Genomic DNA, 13,389 nt, shown 5'->3' on the forward strand with positions numbered 1-13,389 from the left:
GTCCAATTTTGCTGGGACACCATGCATATATATAATATGTAGATTGTAGCGTCGTAGGGACGGTTAAGAAAGCAAAACGGTGAATCGCGAAACTAGCGTTTTATTGGCCCGAACTTGTGCCCACAACAGCAAGTTACACTCAAATGACAGCAATAGCGACGAACACGAACGGCGCTCGTCGAAATCTGATCAGCGGGTCAACCTCGTCGGCTTTTATAGATCAGTAGTCAAATGTTCCAGAGTAATCGTTGGAGTACGCGTGTCTTTCACAAAGTTTTGCACTCTTCGCGACGCGCATACGTGCAATCAGATTACACAAGGTTCGGTGATGGACAGTGGATGGAACCATCGATAATTTTCCCGAAACTTCCTATAGATGCAGACGCGTCCTGCGCTGTGCGATAACATTTGTCGAGCAGTGAAACGTGCAGGCCCGAGAAAGATAAACAAGTACACGTGTCAATACCCGTCTCTTAAAAAGAATCGACCCGAAGCTGCAAAGAAAAGAAAGGAATAAACAAAAACACCCGTAGCAAAGAAACAACAAAATAGGGAAGTTCGTCAGTTTGCCTAAAAGCGCTTAAGAAGCATAAGTGGAGGACTTTGGATCGCACGCGGTGCCGCTGTCAACGCGAAATCCCTTCGGGCACGACCTCATAGTCCAGTTCGCCAATACGGCGGTTGATCTTGTAGGGTACCAAATAGCGTCGCTATAGTTTCTCACTGAGTCCTCGTCGGCATATCCGGGTCAAAGCGCAAACATCGTCGCCGGGCTGGTACTGGAGGTAGCGTTGCCGGAGGTTGTAGTGTCGGCTGTCGGTATGCTGCTGGTTCTGGATCCGTAGACGGGAGAGCTGTAGTGCTTTATCAGGGTGCTGGAGATATGTGGTGACGTCAAGATTCTCTTCGTCGGTGACGTGTGGCAACGTGACGCCGAGAGTCGTCGTCGGGTTGAAGCCGTAAACCAGCTTGAACGGCGTGACCTGAACTGAGTCGCCGCCGTTTTGTAAGCGAAGGTTGCGTACGGCAAGACAGCATCCCAGGACTTGTCTTCGACATCGGCCTACACTGCTACCATGTCGGCGAGGGCCTTATTCAGGCGCTCCGTAAGACCATTCGTCCATGGGTAGTAGGCCATTTTCCTCCTATGCCTTGTCTGAAATTACTGCAGAATGGCTTGGATGAGCTCTGCTGTAAAGGCCGTTCCTCCGTCGGTGGTGCCCACTTCTGGGGCACCATGTCGCAGAAGGTTGTGCTCGATGAAGGATTTTCCTACTTCGGCTGCGCTGCCTTTCGGCAGAGCTTTTGTTTCAGCGAAGCGGATCAGGTAGTCCGTAGCCATGACGATGCAGTTATTTCCGCTTGTTGACTTCGGAAAGGGTCTCAAGAAGCCAATCTCAATCTGCTGAAATGGGTGGCAAGGGGGCTCGGTCAGCTGTGGTAATCACGTAGGCCTTGTCAGTGGTTTCTTGCGTCACTGACAGCCTCGGCATGTCTTGACGCAATGGGCAACGTGGGTGATCAAGTCTGGCCAGTAATACCTTTCCTGTATTCTCGATAGCGTCCGGGAGAATTCGAGGTGCCTTGTGATGGGATCGTCATTAAGGTGTGCAGTACTACTGAACGCTGCGTTGAGGGAACAACGAGAAGGCGAGAACTGAGTGCGGACTAGTGAGAAGTTCTTATTTACTAGTACATTGTTTTACAGCGAGAACGAACACAATCCTCGCCTAAATGCCCTAGCGACAATGTCGGTGTGCACTTCCAAATTATCGACCAGGTTTTTTTGCTCCGGGTCTGCTTATGGCTGTTCAGCGAAGTCTTCCGCACTTGTTATTCCAAGGAAGAGGTTGTCATGCTCGTCATCTTGCGGCGGCGGGGCAATGGAGGCGCGTGATAGGCAGTAGATATCAATGTGTTTTCGTACGGACTTTAAGGTTACAGTGAAGACCTATTCTTGCAGTGTGAGACTCCACCGCGCCATACGTCCTCGAGGATGGTTTACATTCGCCAGCCAACACAACCCGTGATGGTCGCTGTCAACTTTGATTGGCGAGCCATATAGGAAAGGGAGAAATCATGCTGTAGCCGAAACGATGGCGAGGCATTCTTTGTCGGTCGTAGAATACTGTCTTCCGTAATTCACAGCAACCGGCTATCGTAGAGGAACTAGTCTAGAATAGTCTAGAGGAACCCACAAGTAACGCCGGAAGAAGTAAAAAAGCCTTGGGAGCTATGCAAAGGGGGAAGGTAGCTGGGGAGGAACAGGTAGCAGCAGATTTGTTGAAGGATGATGGGAAGATCGCTTTGGAAAAACTGGCCACCTTGTATACGCAATGCCTCATGACTTCGAGCGTACCGGAATCTTGAAATAACGCTAACATAATCCTAATCCATAATAAAGGGGACGCCAAAGACTTAAAAAATTATAGACCGATCAGCTTATTGTCCTTGCCTGCAGACTATTTACTAAGGTAATTGCAAATAGAATAAGGAAGACGTTAGACTTTTGTCAAGCAAGGGGGCAGGTAGGATTGCGTAAAGGCTACTCAGCAATAGACCATATTCACAATATCAATCACGTGAGAGAGAAATGTGTGGAATACAACCAACCCTTATATATAGCTTTTATTGATTACGAGAAAGCATTTGACTCTGTGGAAACCTCAGCAGTCATGGAGGCATTACAAAATCACGGTGTAGAGGAGCCGTATGTAAAAATACTGAAAGATATCTATAGCCACTCCACAGCCACCGTAGTCCTCCATAAAGGAAGCAACAAAATCCCAATAAAGAAAGCCGTCAGGAAGGGAGATACCATCTCTGCAATGCTATTCACAGCGTGTTTACAGGAGGTATGCAGAGGCCTGGATTGGGAAGAATTGGGGATAAGAGTTAATGGGAAATACCTTAGTAACTTGCGCTTCGCTGATGATAATCTCTGGCTTAGTAGCTCAGGAGACCAATTGAAATGCATGCTCACTGACCAGAAGAGGTAAAGCAGAAGGATGGGTCTAAAAATAATATGCAGAAAACTACAGTAATGTTTAAAAGTCTCGGAAGATAACAGCCGTTTACGATAGGTAGCGGGACACGGGAAGTGGTAAGGGAATACATCTACTTAGGAGAGGTAAAGACCTCGGAGCCGGATCATGAGACGGATATAATCAGCAGAATAAGAATGTGCTGTGGTGCGTTTAGCAAGTATTCTCAGATCATGAACAGCAGTTTGCCATTATCCCTCAAGAGAAAAGTGCATAATAGCTGTGGCTTAGCAGTACTCACGTAGGGGGCAGAAACCTGGAGGCTTACGAAAAAGGTTCTCCTTAAATTTATGACGACACAACGAGCTACGGAAGGAAAAACGATGGGTATAACGTTAAGGGATAAGAAAAGAGCAGATTGGGTGAGGGAACAAACGCGAGTTAATGACATCTTAGTTGAAATCAACCAAAAGATATGGGCTTGGGTAGGACATGTAATGAGGAGGGAAGATAACCAATGGACATTAATGGTTACAGAGTGGATTCCAAGGGAAGGGAAGCGTAGCCGGGGGCGGCAGAAAGTTAGGTGGGCGGAGGAGATTAAGTTTGCAGGGACAACATGGCCACAATTTGTATATAACTGGGTTAGTTGCAGAAGTATAAGAGAGGCCTTTGCTCTGTAGTGGGCGTAACCAGCTTGATAATGATTATGCTGATGATGATGGCTAGCGTAAGGTATCACCCGTTCAGTCAGTTTTTCCTCTGGACTAGAACAGCATCGTAGCCTAGGCTACTGACGTCAGTATGGATTTCTGTATAGGCGTAGTCATGGAAGTGCGAAAGTAGCGGTTTCGACTGCATGCGTTGTTTGAGTTTTTCAAATGACTCCGCCTTCGGGGTCTCCCCTTTGAACTCGACATCACATTTATTTAGATTTGTCAACGGCTCAGCGACGCGTGAAAAGTTCTTGACAAAGCGTCTGTTGTAGGCACACATGCCAAGGAATCTACGCCCTACCTTCTCGTCAATGGGCTTCTGGCACGTTGCCATGGTGGCTGTCTTCTGTGGGTCGGGGCGTACTCCATATTTGCGGATGACGTGGCCTAGGAACAGAAGGTCATCGTACGCGAAGCGGCACTTTTCCGGCTTCAGGGTGAACCCTGATGACTTGATGGCCTGTAGTACTGTCGCAAGCCACCGAAGGTGACAGTCCAATTTTCCGGCGATGACGACGACGCCATCCAAGTAAACAAGATTGGTCTGCGACTTCAATCCTGCTAACACCATGTCCATGACGCGCTGCATCAATGCAGGCGCTGAGCACAGTCCGAATAGCATGAACTTGAACGCCTAGAAGCCATCTGGCGTGGTGAAAGGGATCTTTTCGCGATCTCTCTCGTCAAGTTCTATTTGCCAGTAGCCAGACTTGTGATTCATCGATGAGAAATAATTAGCGTTGTACAGCCGATCGAACGTGCCGTCTATCTGTGCGAGGAGGTATACGTTCTATTTTGTGATCTTCACTCGACGATACTTCACGCAAAAACATAGGCTTCCGTGCTTTTTTTTTTCACTATGACAACAGAAGTGGCCAACGGGCTCTTAGACGGCTCGATCATGTCGCGCAGCATTTCGTCGACTTGTTGTCTTATAGCTTTACGTTCTCGAGTCGGCACTCAGTAAGGACTCTGGAGCAGTGGTTGAGCGCACTCGTTTCGTGCTATGCGATGCTTGGCGATTGGTGGTTCACGAATCCTTGATGACGTCGAAAGGCAGTCTTTGTAATGTCGAAGCAGACTTCTTAGCTATTGCTGCTTAACCACGGGGATACTTGGATTTTTGTCGAAGCCTGGTTCAGGAACTACGGTCGTCAGGGTAGATGTGCCTGAATCCCAGAGGACCAACTCATAGCTGTTTTCTAGAATTTCTTCGATATATGCAATAATCTTGCCCTTGTTGATGTGACTGAGTTCCTGGCTGAAGTTGGTCTGCAACATTTTCGTTTCTCCTCCGTGCATTCAAGTCGTTCCCTCTTGCGACACAAATTTCACGGTCGAGTAGTGCAAGTTGGTCAACCTCGATGGCGCTTTGCACGTCTGCAGTTGTTTTGGTGCCAACGGAAATGATAATGCTGGTGCGGAGTGGGATGCTGACTTCATCTTCGAACACACTCAAGGCGTGGTGACTACGACAGCACTCAGGTGGCATCGCTTGATCTTCCGACAGCCTAATCGACTTCGACTTCAGGTCAATGACGGCGCCTTATTGGTTTAGGAAGGGCATGCCGAGAAAGACGTCTCGTGAACAATGTTGGGGGATAACGAAGGTGGCAGGGTAGGTCCGGTCTTGAACTGTAATTCTTGCGTTGCATATTCCAGTCGGCGTTATTACGTGTCCTGCACCTATCCGAATTTGAGTGCCCTCCCATGCAGTCTTTAGTTTCTTCAACATGGTGGTGAAAGGTCCGTTTATGACGAAGTAGTCGGCTCCTATGTCCACTAAGGCCGTGACTTATAGGCCGTGAGAAGCGCGTCGAGACCGGTGGTTCTTTGTCTTGCGTTGCAGCTAGGTCTTGGCGTCGGATCATGGCTGCGTCATGTTGAACTGGAGCTGGAACGTCGCGTCGTCAAGTTGTCTTTTGTTTGTGTATTCTTGGCTTTATGGCTTCGTAGGCATGGCGACGTCTCCTTGATATACCGTCCAGATCGTCTTTTCGTCATCTTCGTAGGCGGTGGAGAATCTTCGGCAGTTCGACCAACAGCAGCCGCACCTCCATCAGTTGCTGTTTTTAGTCTTCCGGATATGGGCTGAGGGACCCACCCGGGGCTGGGCCAGTGTATGGATGGCACTGCGGCAAAAGATAGCAGTCTGGTGACGGCGAACGGGAAGGTCGTGGAGGGCTGCACTCTGTGGCAGCGAGACAGTCGGCGATGTCACGTGGGTGTTCAATTTGCTGTGGGCGCGGTGCATTGATGGCGAACCCACGCAGTCCCATCCCGCGGCAAGGGCATTGGCGGTAGATGTGGCCGGCTTCTGCTCAGTGATAACAAGGCGTGTGACATATATATATATATATATATATATAAACGAGAAGAAAGGGGGTTAACCGAGGGACCCGATAATTATTAGTCATATAATGAGAAGCCAACAAACACTGACACCAAGTACAACATAGTGGAAATTGCATGTGCTTAATAAATGAAATAAAGTAATGATAAATTAATGGAAATTAAAGTGGATGAAAAAACAACTTGCCGTAGGTGGGAACCGAACCCACAACCTTCGCATGTTGCGTGCGATGCTCTACCAATTGAGCTACCGCGGCGGCGTTTCACCATCCACTTTCTTGGGTATTTATGTGTACTAGCAGAACCCTGGGAGTGTTAGCCAGCGCCCCCACTCACAGACCTTGGCGGCGGACGTGGAACGTCTTTTTTGCCGCAGGCGTCACGAGAACGTGATCTTTTCGGGCGAAGGCAACTGGTCAATAAACCCACATATGCTACCTGAAGGCATCAATGTTGCCGGATTCGATACCCTCGTTATGTAATAAACGAGAAGAAAGGGGGTTAACCGAGGGACCCGATAATTATTAGTCATATAATGAGAAGCCAACAAACACTGACACCAAGTACAACATAGTGGAAATTGCATGTGCTTAATAAATGAAATAAAGTAATGATAAATTAATGGAAATTAAAGTGGATGAAAAAACAACTTGCCGCAGGTGGGAACCGAACCCACAACCTTCGCATGTCGCGTGCGATGCTCTACCAATTGAGCTACCGCGGCGGCGTTTCACCATCCACTTTCTTGGGTATTTATGTGTACTAGCAGAACCCTGGGAGTGTTAGCCAGCGCCCCCACTCACAGACCTTGGCGGCGGACGTGGAACGTCTTTTTTGCCGCAGGCGTCACGAGAACGTGATCTTTTCGGGTGAAGGCAACTGGTCAATAAACCCACATATGCTACCTGAAGGCATCAATGTTGCCGGATTCGATACCCTCGTTATGTAATAAACGAGAAGAAAGGGGGTTAACCGAGGGACCCGATAATTATTAGTCATATAATGAGAAGCCAACAAACACTGACACCAAGTACAACATAGTGGAAATTGCATGTGCTTAATAAATGAAATAAAGTAATGATAAATTAATGGAAATTAAAGTGGATGAAAAAACAACTTGCCGCAGGTGGGAACCGAACCCACAACCTTCGCATGTCGCGTGCGATGCTCTACCAATTGAGCTACCGCGGCGGCGTTTCACCATCCACTTTCTTGGGTATTTATGTGTACTAGCAGAACCCTGGGAGAATAATTATCGGGTCCCTCGGTTAACCCCCTTTCTTCTCGTTTATTACATAACGAGGGTATCGAATCCGGCAACATTGATGCCTTCAGGTAGCATATGTGGGTTTATTGACCAGTTGCCTTCACCCGAAAAGATCACGTTCTCGTGACGCCTGCGGCAAAAAAGACGTTCCACGTCCGCCGCCAAGGTCTGTGAGTGGGGGCGCTGGCTAACACTCCCAGGGTTCTGCTAGTACACATAAATACCCAAGAAAGTGGATGGTGAAACGCCGCCGCGGTAGCTCAATTGGTAGAGCATCGCACGCGACATGCGAAGGTTGTGGGTTCGGTTCCCACCTGCGGCAAGTTGTTTTTTCATCCACTTTAATTTCCATTAATTTATCATTACTTTATTTCATTTATTAAGCACATGCAATTTCCACTATGTTGTACTTGGTGTCAGTGTTTGTTGGCTTCTCATTATATGACTAATAATTATCGGGTCCCTCGGTTAACCCCCTTTCATCTCGTTTATTACATAACGAGGGTATCGAATCCGGCAACATTGATGCCTTCAGGTAGCATATGTGGGTTTATTGACCAGTTGCCGTCACCCGAAAAGATCACGTTCTCGTGACGCCTGCGGCAAAAAAGACGTTCCACGTCCGCCGCCAAGGTCTGTGAGTGGGGGCGCTGGCTAACACTCCCAGGGTTCTGCTAGTACACATAAATACCCAAGAAAGTGGATGGTGAAACGCAACCGCGGTAGCTCAATTGGTAGAGCATCGCACGCGACATGCGAAGGTTGTGGGTTCGGTTCCCACCTGCGGCAAGTTGTTTTTTCATCCACTTTAATTTCCATTAATTTATCATTACTTTATTTCATTTATTAAGCACATGCAATTTCCACTATGTTGTACTTGGTGTCAGTGTTTGTTGGCTTCTCATTATATGACTAATAATTATCGGGTCCCTCGGTTAACCCCCTTTCTTCTCGTTTATTACATAACGAGGGTATCGAATCCGGCAACATTGATGCCTTCAGGTAGCATATGTGGGTTTATTGACCAGTTGCCTTCACCCGAAAAGATCACGTTCTCGTGACGCCTGCGGCAAAAAAGACGTTCCACGTCCGCCGCCAAGGTCTGTGAGTGGGGGCGCTGGCTAACACTCCCAGGGTTCTGCTAGTACACATAAATACCCAAGAAAGTGGATGGTGAAACGCCGCCGCGGTAGCTCAATTGGTAGAGCATCGCACGCGACATGCGAAGGTTGTGGGTTCGGTTCCCACCTGCGGCAAGTTGTTTTTTCATCCACTTTAATTTCCATTAATTTATCATTACTTTATTTCATTTATTAAGCACATGCAATTTCCACTATGTTGTACTTGGTGTCAGTGTTTGTTGGCTTCTCATTATATAATATATATATATATATATATATATATATATATATATATATATAAATATTTAACTTGCCGCAGGTGGGGAACCACCCCCCAATCTTGGCATCCCGCGTGCGATGCTCTGCAGATTGAGCTACTGCGGCACCTTTTCCCCGTCTATTTTCTTGAGTATTTGTGTTTCCTAGTAGAACCCTGGGAGTGTTAGCCAGCGCCACTGCTCGGAGACCTTGGCGGCGTATGTGGCACATCCTTTTGGCCGCAAGCGTTATGAGAACGTGATCTTTTTGGGCAAAGATAACCGGTCAACAAACCCAAACATTCTACCTGAGCCATCAATGTTGCCGGATTTGAGACCCTCGTTATGTAATAAACGAGAAGAAAGGGGGTTAACCGAGGGGCCCGATTTTTATTAGTCATATCATAAAAAGCCAAGAACCACTGCCACCAACGACAACATAGGAGAAAATGCATGTGCTCAATATATGAAATAAAGAAACAATAAATAATGGAAAATAATGCGGATGGGGAAACGGCGCCGTGGTAGCTCAATCGGTAGAGCATCGCACGCGAAATGCGAAGGTTTTGGGATCGTTCTCCAGCTGCGGCAAGTTGTTTTTTCTTCCACTTTCATTTCCAATATATTTATTGTTTCTTTATATCCACTGCAGGACGAAGGCCTCTCCCTGCGATCTCCAATTACCCCTGTCCTGCGCCAACCGATTCAAAACTACCAGCAACGAATTTCCTAGTTTCATCACTCCACCCAGTCTTCTGTCGTCCTCTACTGCGTTGGCCTTCTGTAACTATTAGTACCCATTCTCTAACTCTGATGGTTCTAACCTGCGCCTCACATGACCTGTCCAGCGCCATTGTTTTCGAAATGTCTATTAGAATATCGTCCATACCCGTTTGCTCGTGGGTCCAAACCGCTGTCTTTCTGTGTCTTAAAGTTATGCTTAGCATTGTTCCTTCCATCGCTCTTTGCGCGGTCCTTAACTTGTTATCAAGCTTCTTTGTCAGTCTCCAAGTCTCGGCCCCATATGTCAGCACCGGTAAAATGCACTGATTGTATACTTTCTTTATCAATGGTAACACTAAGCTCCCAGTCAGGAGCTCGCGATGTCTGCCTTATGCAATGCAACCCATTTTTATTCTGTGAATTTGCTTCTCGTGGTCAGCTTTCCCTGTAATTACTTAAACTAGGTAAAAGTAGTCCTTCACAGACTCTAGAGGCCGACTTGCGATCTTGAACTCTTGTTCCCTTGCCCAGTTATTACACTCACCCTGTTAAGGTCCTCAATCATTTGTTCTAGCTCGTCCGCAATGTTGCTGAATATCTCAATGTCACTGGCAAACCGAAGGTTACTGAGGCATTCGCCGTTGATCCTTACTCCTGAACCTTCTCAGTTTAATAGTTTGAATACTTCTTCGAAACTCACAGTGAATAACAATGGATAGATTGTGTCTCCTTGTCTGACCTCTTTCGTTTTAGGTATCTTCCTACTTGTGTAGAATTAGGGTGGATGTGGAATCACTAGATATATTCCCAGGTTTTTTACGTAAGCGGTCTGGTACTCCTTGATTACGCAATGCCTCTATGAGAGCTGGTATGTCTACTGAATCAAACAGTTTTCTGTAATTTATGAAAGCCATATAGAGAGGCTCATTGTACTCTGCGGATTTCTCGTTAACCTGAATAGTGACATAGATGTGATCAATTGTAGAGTATCCCTTCCTGAAACCAGCCTGTTCCATTGGTGGACTAAATTCCAGTGTTGCCCTTCTTGGAGATAATTTTGGCATATATTTTATATAACACTGGGAGTAAGCTAATGGCCCTATAATATTTCAGTTATCTGACATCTCCCTTTTTGGGGATTAGTTTAAGGGAACAAGGTAGGCAAATTTTCCGAAAAAAATCGATTTTTCGTTTTTGTTTAATATAAAATCTCTATTCTCTCCTTAACATGGTCCAGTGTTTCATTTGCCCGTACGCGAAATATTTACCTCAAAATCAACATTTTTCGAAACCTAGGCAGCATCCAGCCACGCCCCCTTTGACACATGCTCGGGATCCTTGCCTCTCCTAAACTAAAAAAATTTTTTTTTTCACCGCCTATTTTTTGTCACGTTTAGCGGAATGGCTGTCACTCATCTACCAACAGTGAAAACCTAGCTAGCATATTTCACTTAGCCAAACGAATCCTAAGACGCAGCTGGATTACTCGCAACGCGGTGCGTTTTGCTCGTGCTTTTGCGTGTTTTCGCGGATAATCGAATTTATTTAAACTTTGGTGCTGGTTATTTAGCGTTAATGCAATGACGAAGCCAAAGAAGTACTTTGAAAAACTTCTCTTCCACGGAAACCGGCATAAGTCGACCTCCAATGACGCCAATTCTCCGCAACACAATCCAGGAGTGGGCGCTGCGGCCACCACGTGAGCGTCTGCATCGAAGCTTTCGCGCTCGGTGAAACGCTCGAAGCAGAACGCCGGTGTTTCAGCATTTCTGAAAGCCTGAGCTTCTCCAGAAATGTCTCCATGGAAAAACTCAGAACGCGAATGAGGCGTTCAACAAGGTTGTATGGGAGCGGGCTCCGAAGAATGTCTTTCTTGGCCTCAAGACGCTGAAAATAGTGACAATGGATGCTGTGCTAAATTTTAAAGACCGTATCATTGCTCGAGGCGACATTTTGAGGTCATTCGGAGTTTCTCCAGGACGGTTCACAGTCCAGTGGTTGCGCGAAGTTGACCGGCGGCGACTGTACTTTGCAGAGAGGGCTACACGACTGGTAACTAAGGAGGCCCGGAAAACAAGGCAGCTAGCACAGAAAAGAAGTGTTGACGATGGAGGGGACTACCAGGCTGTTGGCTATTGAAAAAATGCGCCAGAATTTCTTTCTATTGTCCTACATTGCAATAAAGCTTTTTCTTCCACTTCAAAGCCAATTATCTCAGAACACCAAATTTTGCTGCATTTGACCCTTTTTTTTCAGAAACCACAAGCGCTAGGGCGATAACATTTCCCAGATATTGAGCAAACATTACAGAAAGTCTACTGAACTAGGATTTTAAATATTCTTGTAGGGGAGTTTTGTTTACAGGCTATTTACTGCAGATTTTGGTTCTAAAATTAGGTGGGTCCTGTAAAAAAATGAAAACAAAAAATCTAATCTCTAAAAAGAAATTATCCTAGTACAGTAACACTACCTAGCATTGCTGATTACAATGCCACCAAGATTAATGTTCTAACCCCAGCAGATCACGAGAAAAGGGGTCACAAACATAGCCTAAAATGCATGGCTAGAATAGGACCTACCCTGTCCCCTTGTCTGCACTCATCCAGTTTTCTGGTACTCTTGCAGTCAATAGACACTTCGTATAAAGAGCCGCCAGTTTTCCTAGCATTAAGTCTCCTCCATCTTTGATCAAATCGACTGTTATTCCATACCCTTGTGCCGGTTTTCCGCGTTTTATGCCTTGCAAGGCGCTTCTGACCTCATGTCTGGTTATAGGAGGTTTCTGTATACTGTTTATTAATGTTTCGGATAGAGTACTCCTGAGTCCTCTGGCTACTATACAGGTCAGCAAGGAATTATTCCGCTACTTCTATTATACCTTCGAGACTGCTGATGGTATTACCCTGCTTATCTTTCAGTGCATACGTCTTGGTTTATCCTATGCCAAGTTTCCTTCTCACTGATTCCAGGCTGCGTCCATTTTTTACGGCTTCTTCAGTTTTTCTCAAGTTATAATTTTGAATACCACTCATTTTCTTTTTGTGGGTGAGTTTCGACAGTTCCGTGAATTTTATCTTATTTCTTGACTTGGACATTGTTATTCTTTGCCGTTTCTTTATTAGGTCGTTTGTTACATGGGAGAGTTTGCCTACTGGTTGGAAGAAGCTCTTGGGCCAGTTGGTGCATGATGAACTTGAAAAAAGAAGATTCTGGCGAAACACAAAGGACGCGCTCACAAGGAAAAGGCGTTAGACAGGGACTGACGCTGGTATGTATGTAGGTTGTGTACTTGCGATGCCGTTTTCATAAAGATTTCGTGTTGCACGATATAGTGAGAATTATCGGTGGCGCTAACCTCTTGTTTCTCGAATCTCACGCATGCACGTGCTCTTGAACGCACCCAGGTACACGAGATATTTTCGCCGAATTTGAACAGCGCTTAACACTTTCAAAAGTAAAAGCTTTCAGCGCTTACCGAGAGGCCCTGAGTCGTGTATTTGTCATTTATTTATCATTTCTTTATTTCATTTATTAAGCTCAAGTGATTTCCCCTGTGTTGTGCTTAGTGTGAGTGTTTGTTGGCTTTTTATTATATGACAAATAAAATTGGGCCTCTCGATTAGCCGCATTTCTTCTCGTTCATTACATAACGAGGGTCTTGAATCCGGCAACCTTGATGCCTCAGGTAACATGTGTGGGTGTATTGAATGGTCACCTTCACTCAAAAAGATCACGTTCTCATGACGCCTGCGGCAGAAACGATGTTCCCTATCCGCCGCCAAGGTGTGCGAGTTGTGACGCCTGCTAACACTCTCAGGGTTCTACTAGGAAACATAAATACCCAAGAAAGTGGATGGCGAACCGGCGCCGTGGTAGCTCAATTGGTAGAGCATCGCGCGCGAAATGCGAAGGTTGTGGAAGCGTTTCCCATCTGTGGTAAGTTGATTTGTATCTACTTTCATTTCCTTT

The 13,389-nt window shown here is 46.2% G+C and overlaps 1 non-coding gene across 1 annotated transcript; it reads right to left on the minus strand.

The window, feature by feature from the left end:
* Positions 1 to 6,236: 6,236 nt before the first annotated feature.
* Positions 6,237 to 6,309, minus strand: TRNAL-CAA (transfer RNA leucine (anticodon CAA)). Its single transcript has one exon. It is a non-coding gene; the product is annotated as a tRNA-Leu (tRNA).
* Positions 6,310 to 13,389: the final 7,080 nt, after the last annotated feature.

This window comes from Dermacentor albipictus, chromosome 8 (genome assembly GCF_038994185.2).
Source record: "Dermacentor albipictus isolate Rhodes 1998 colony chromosome 8, USDA_Dalb.pri_finalv2, whole genome shotgun sequence".
NCBI classification, from domain to species: Eukaryota; Metazoa; Arthropoda; class Arachnida; order Ixodida; family Ixodidae; genus Dermacentor; species Dermacentor albipictus.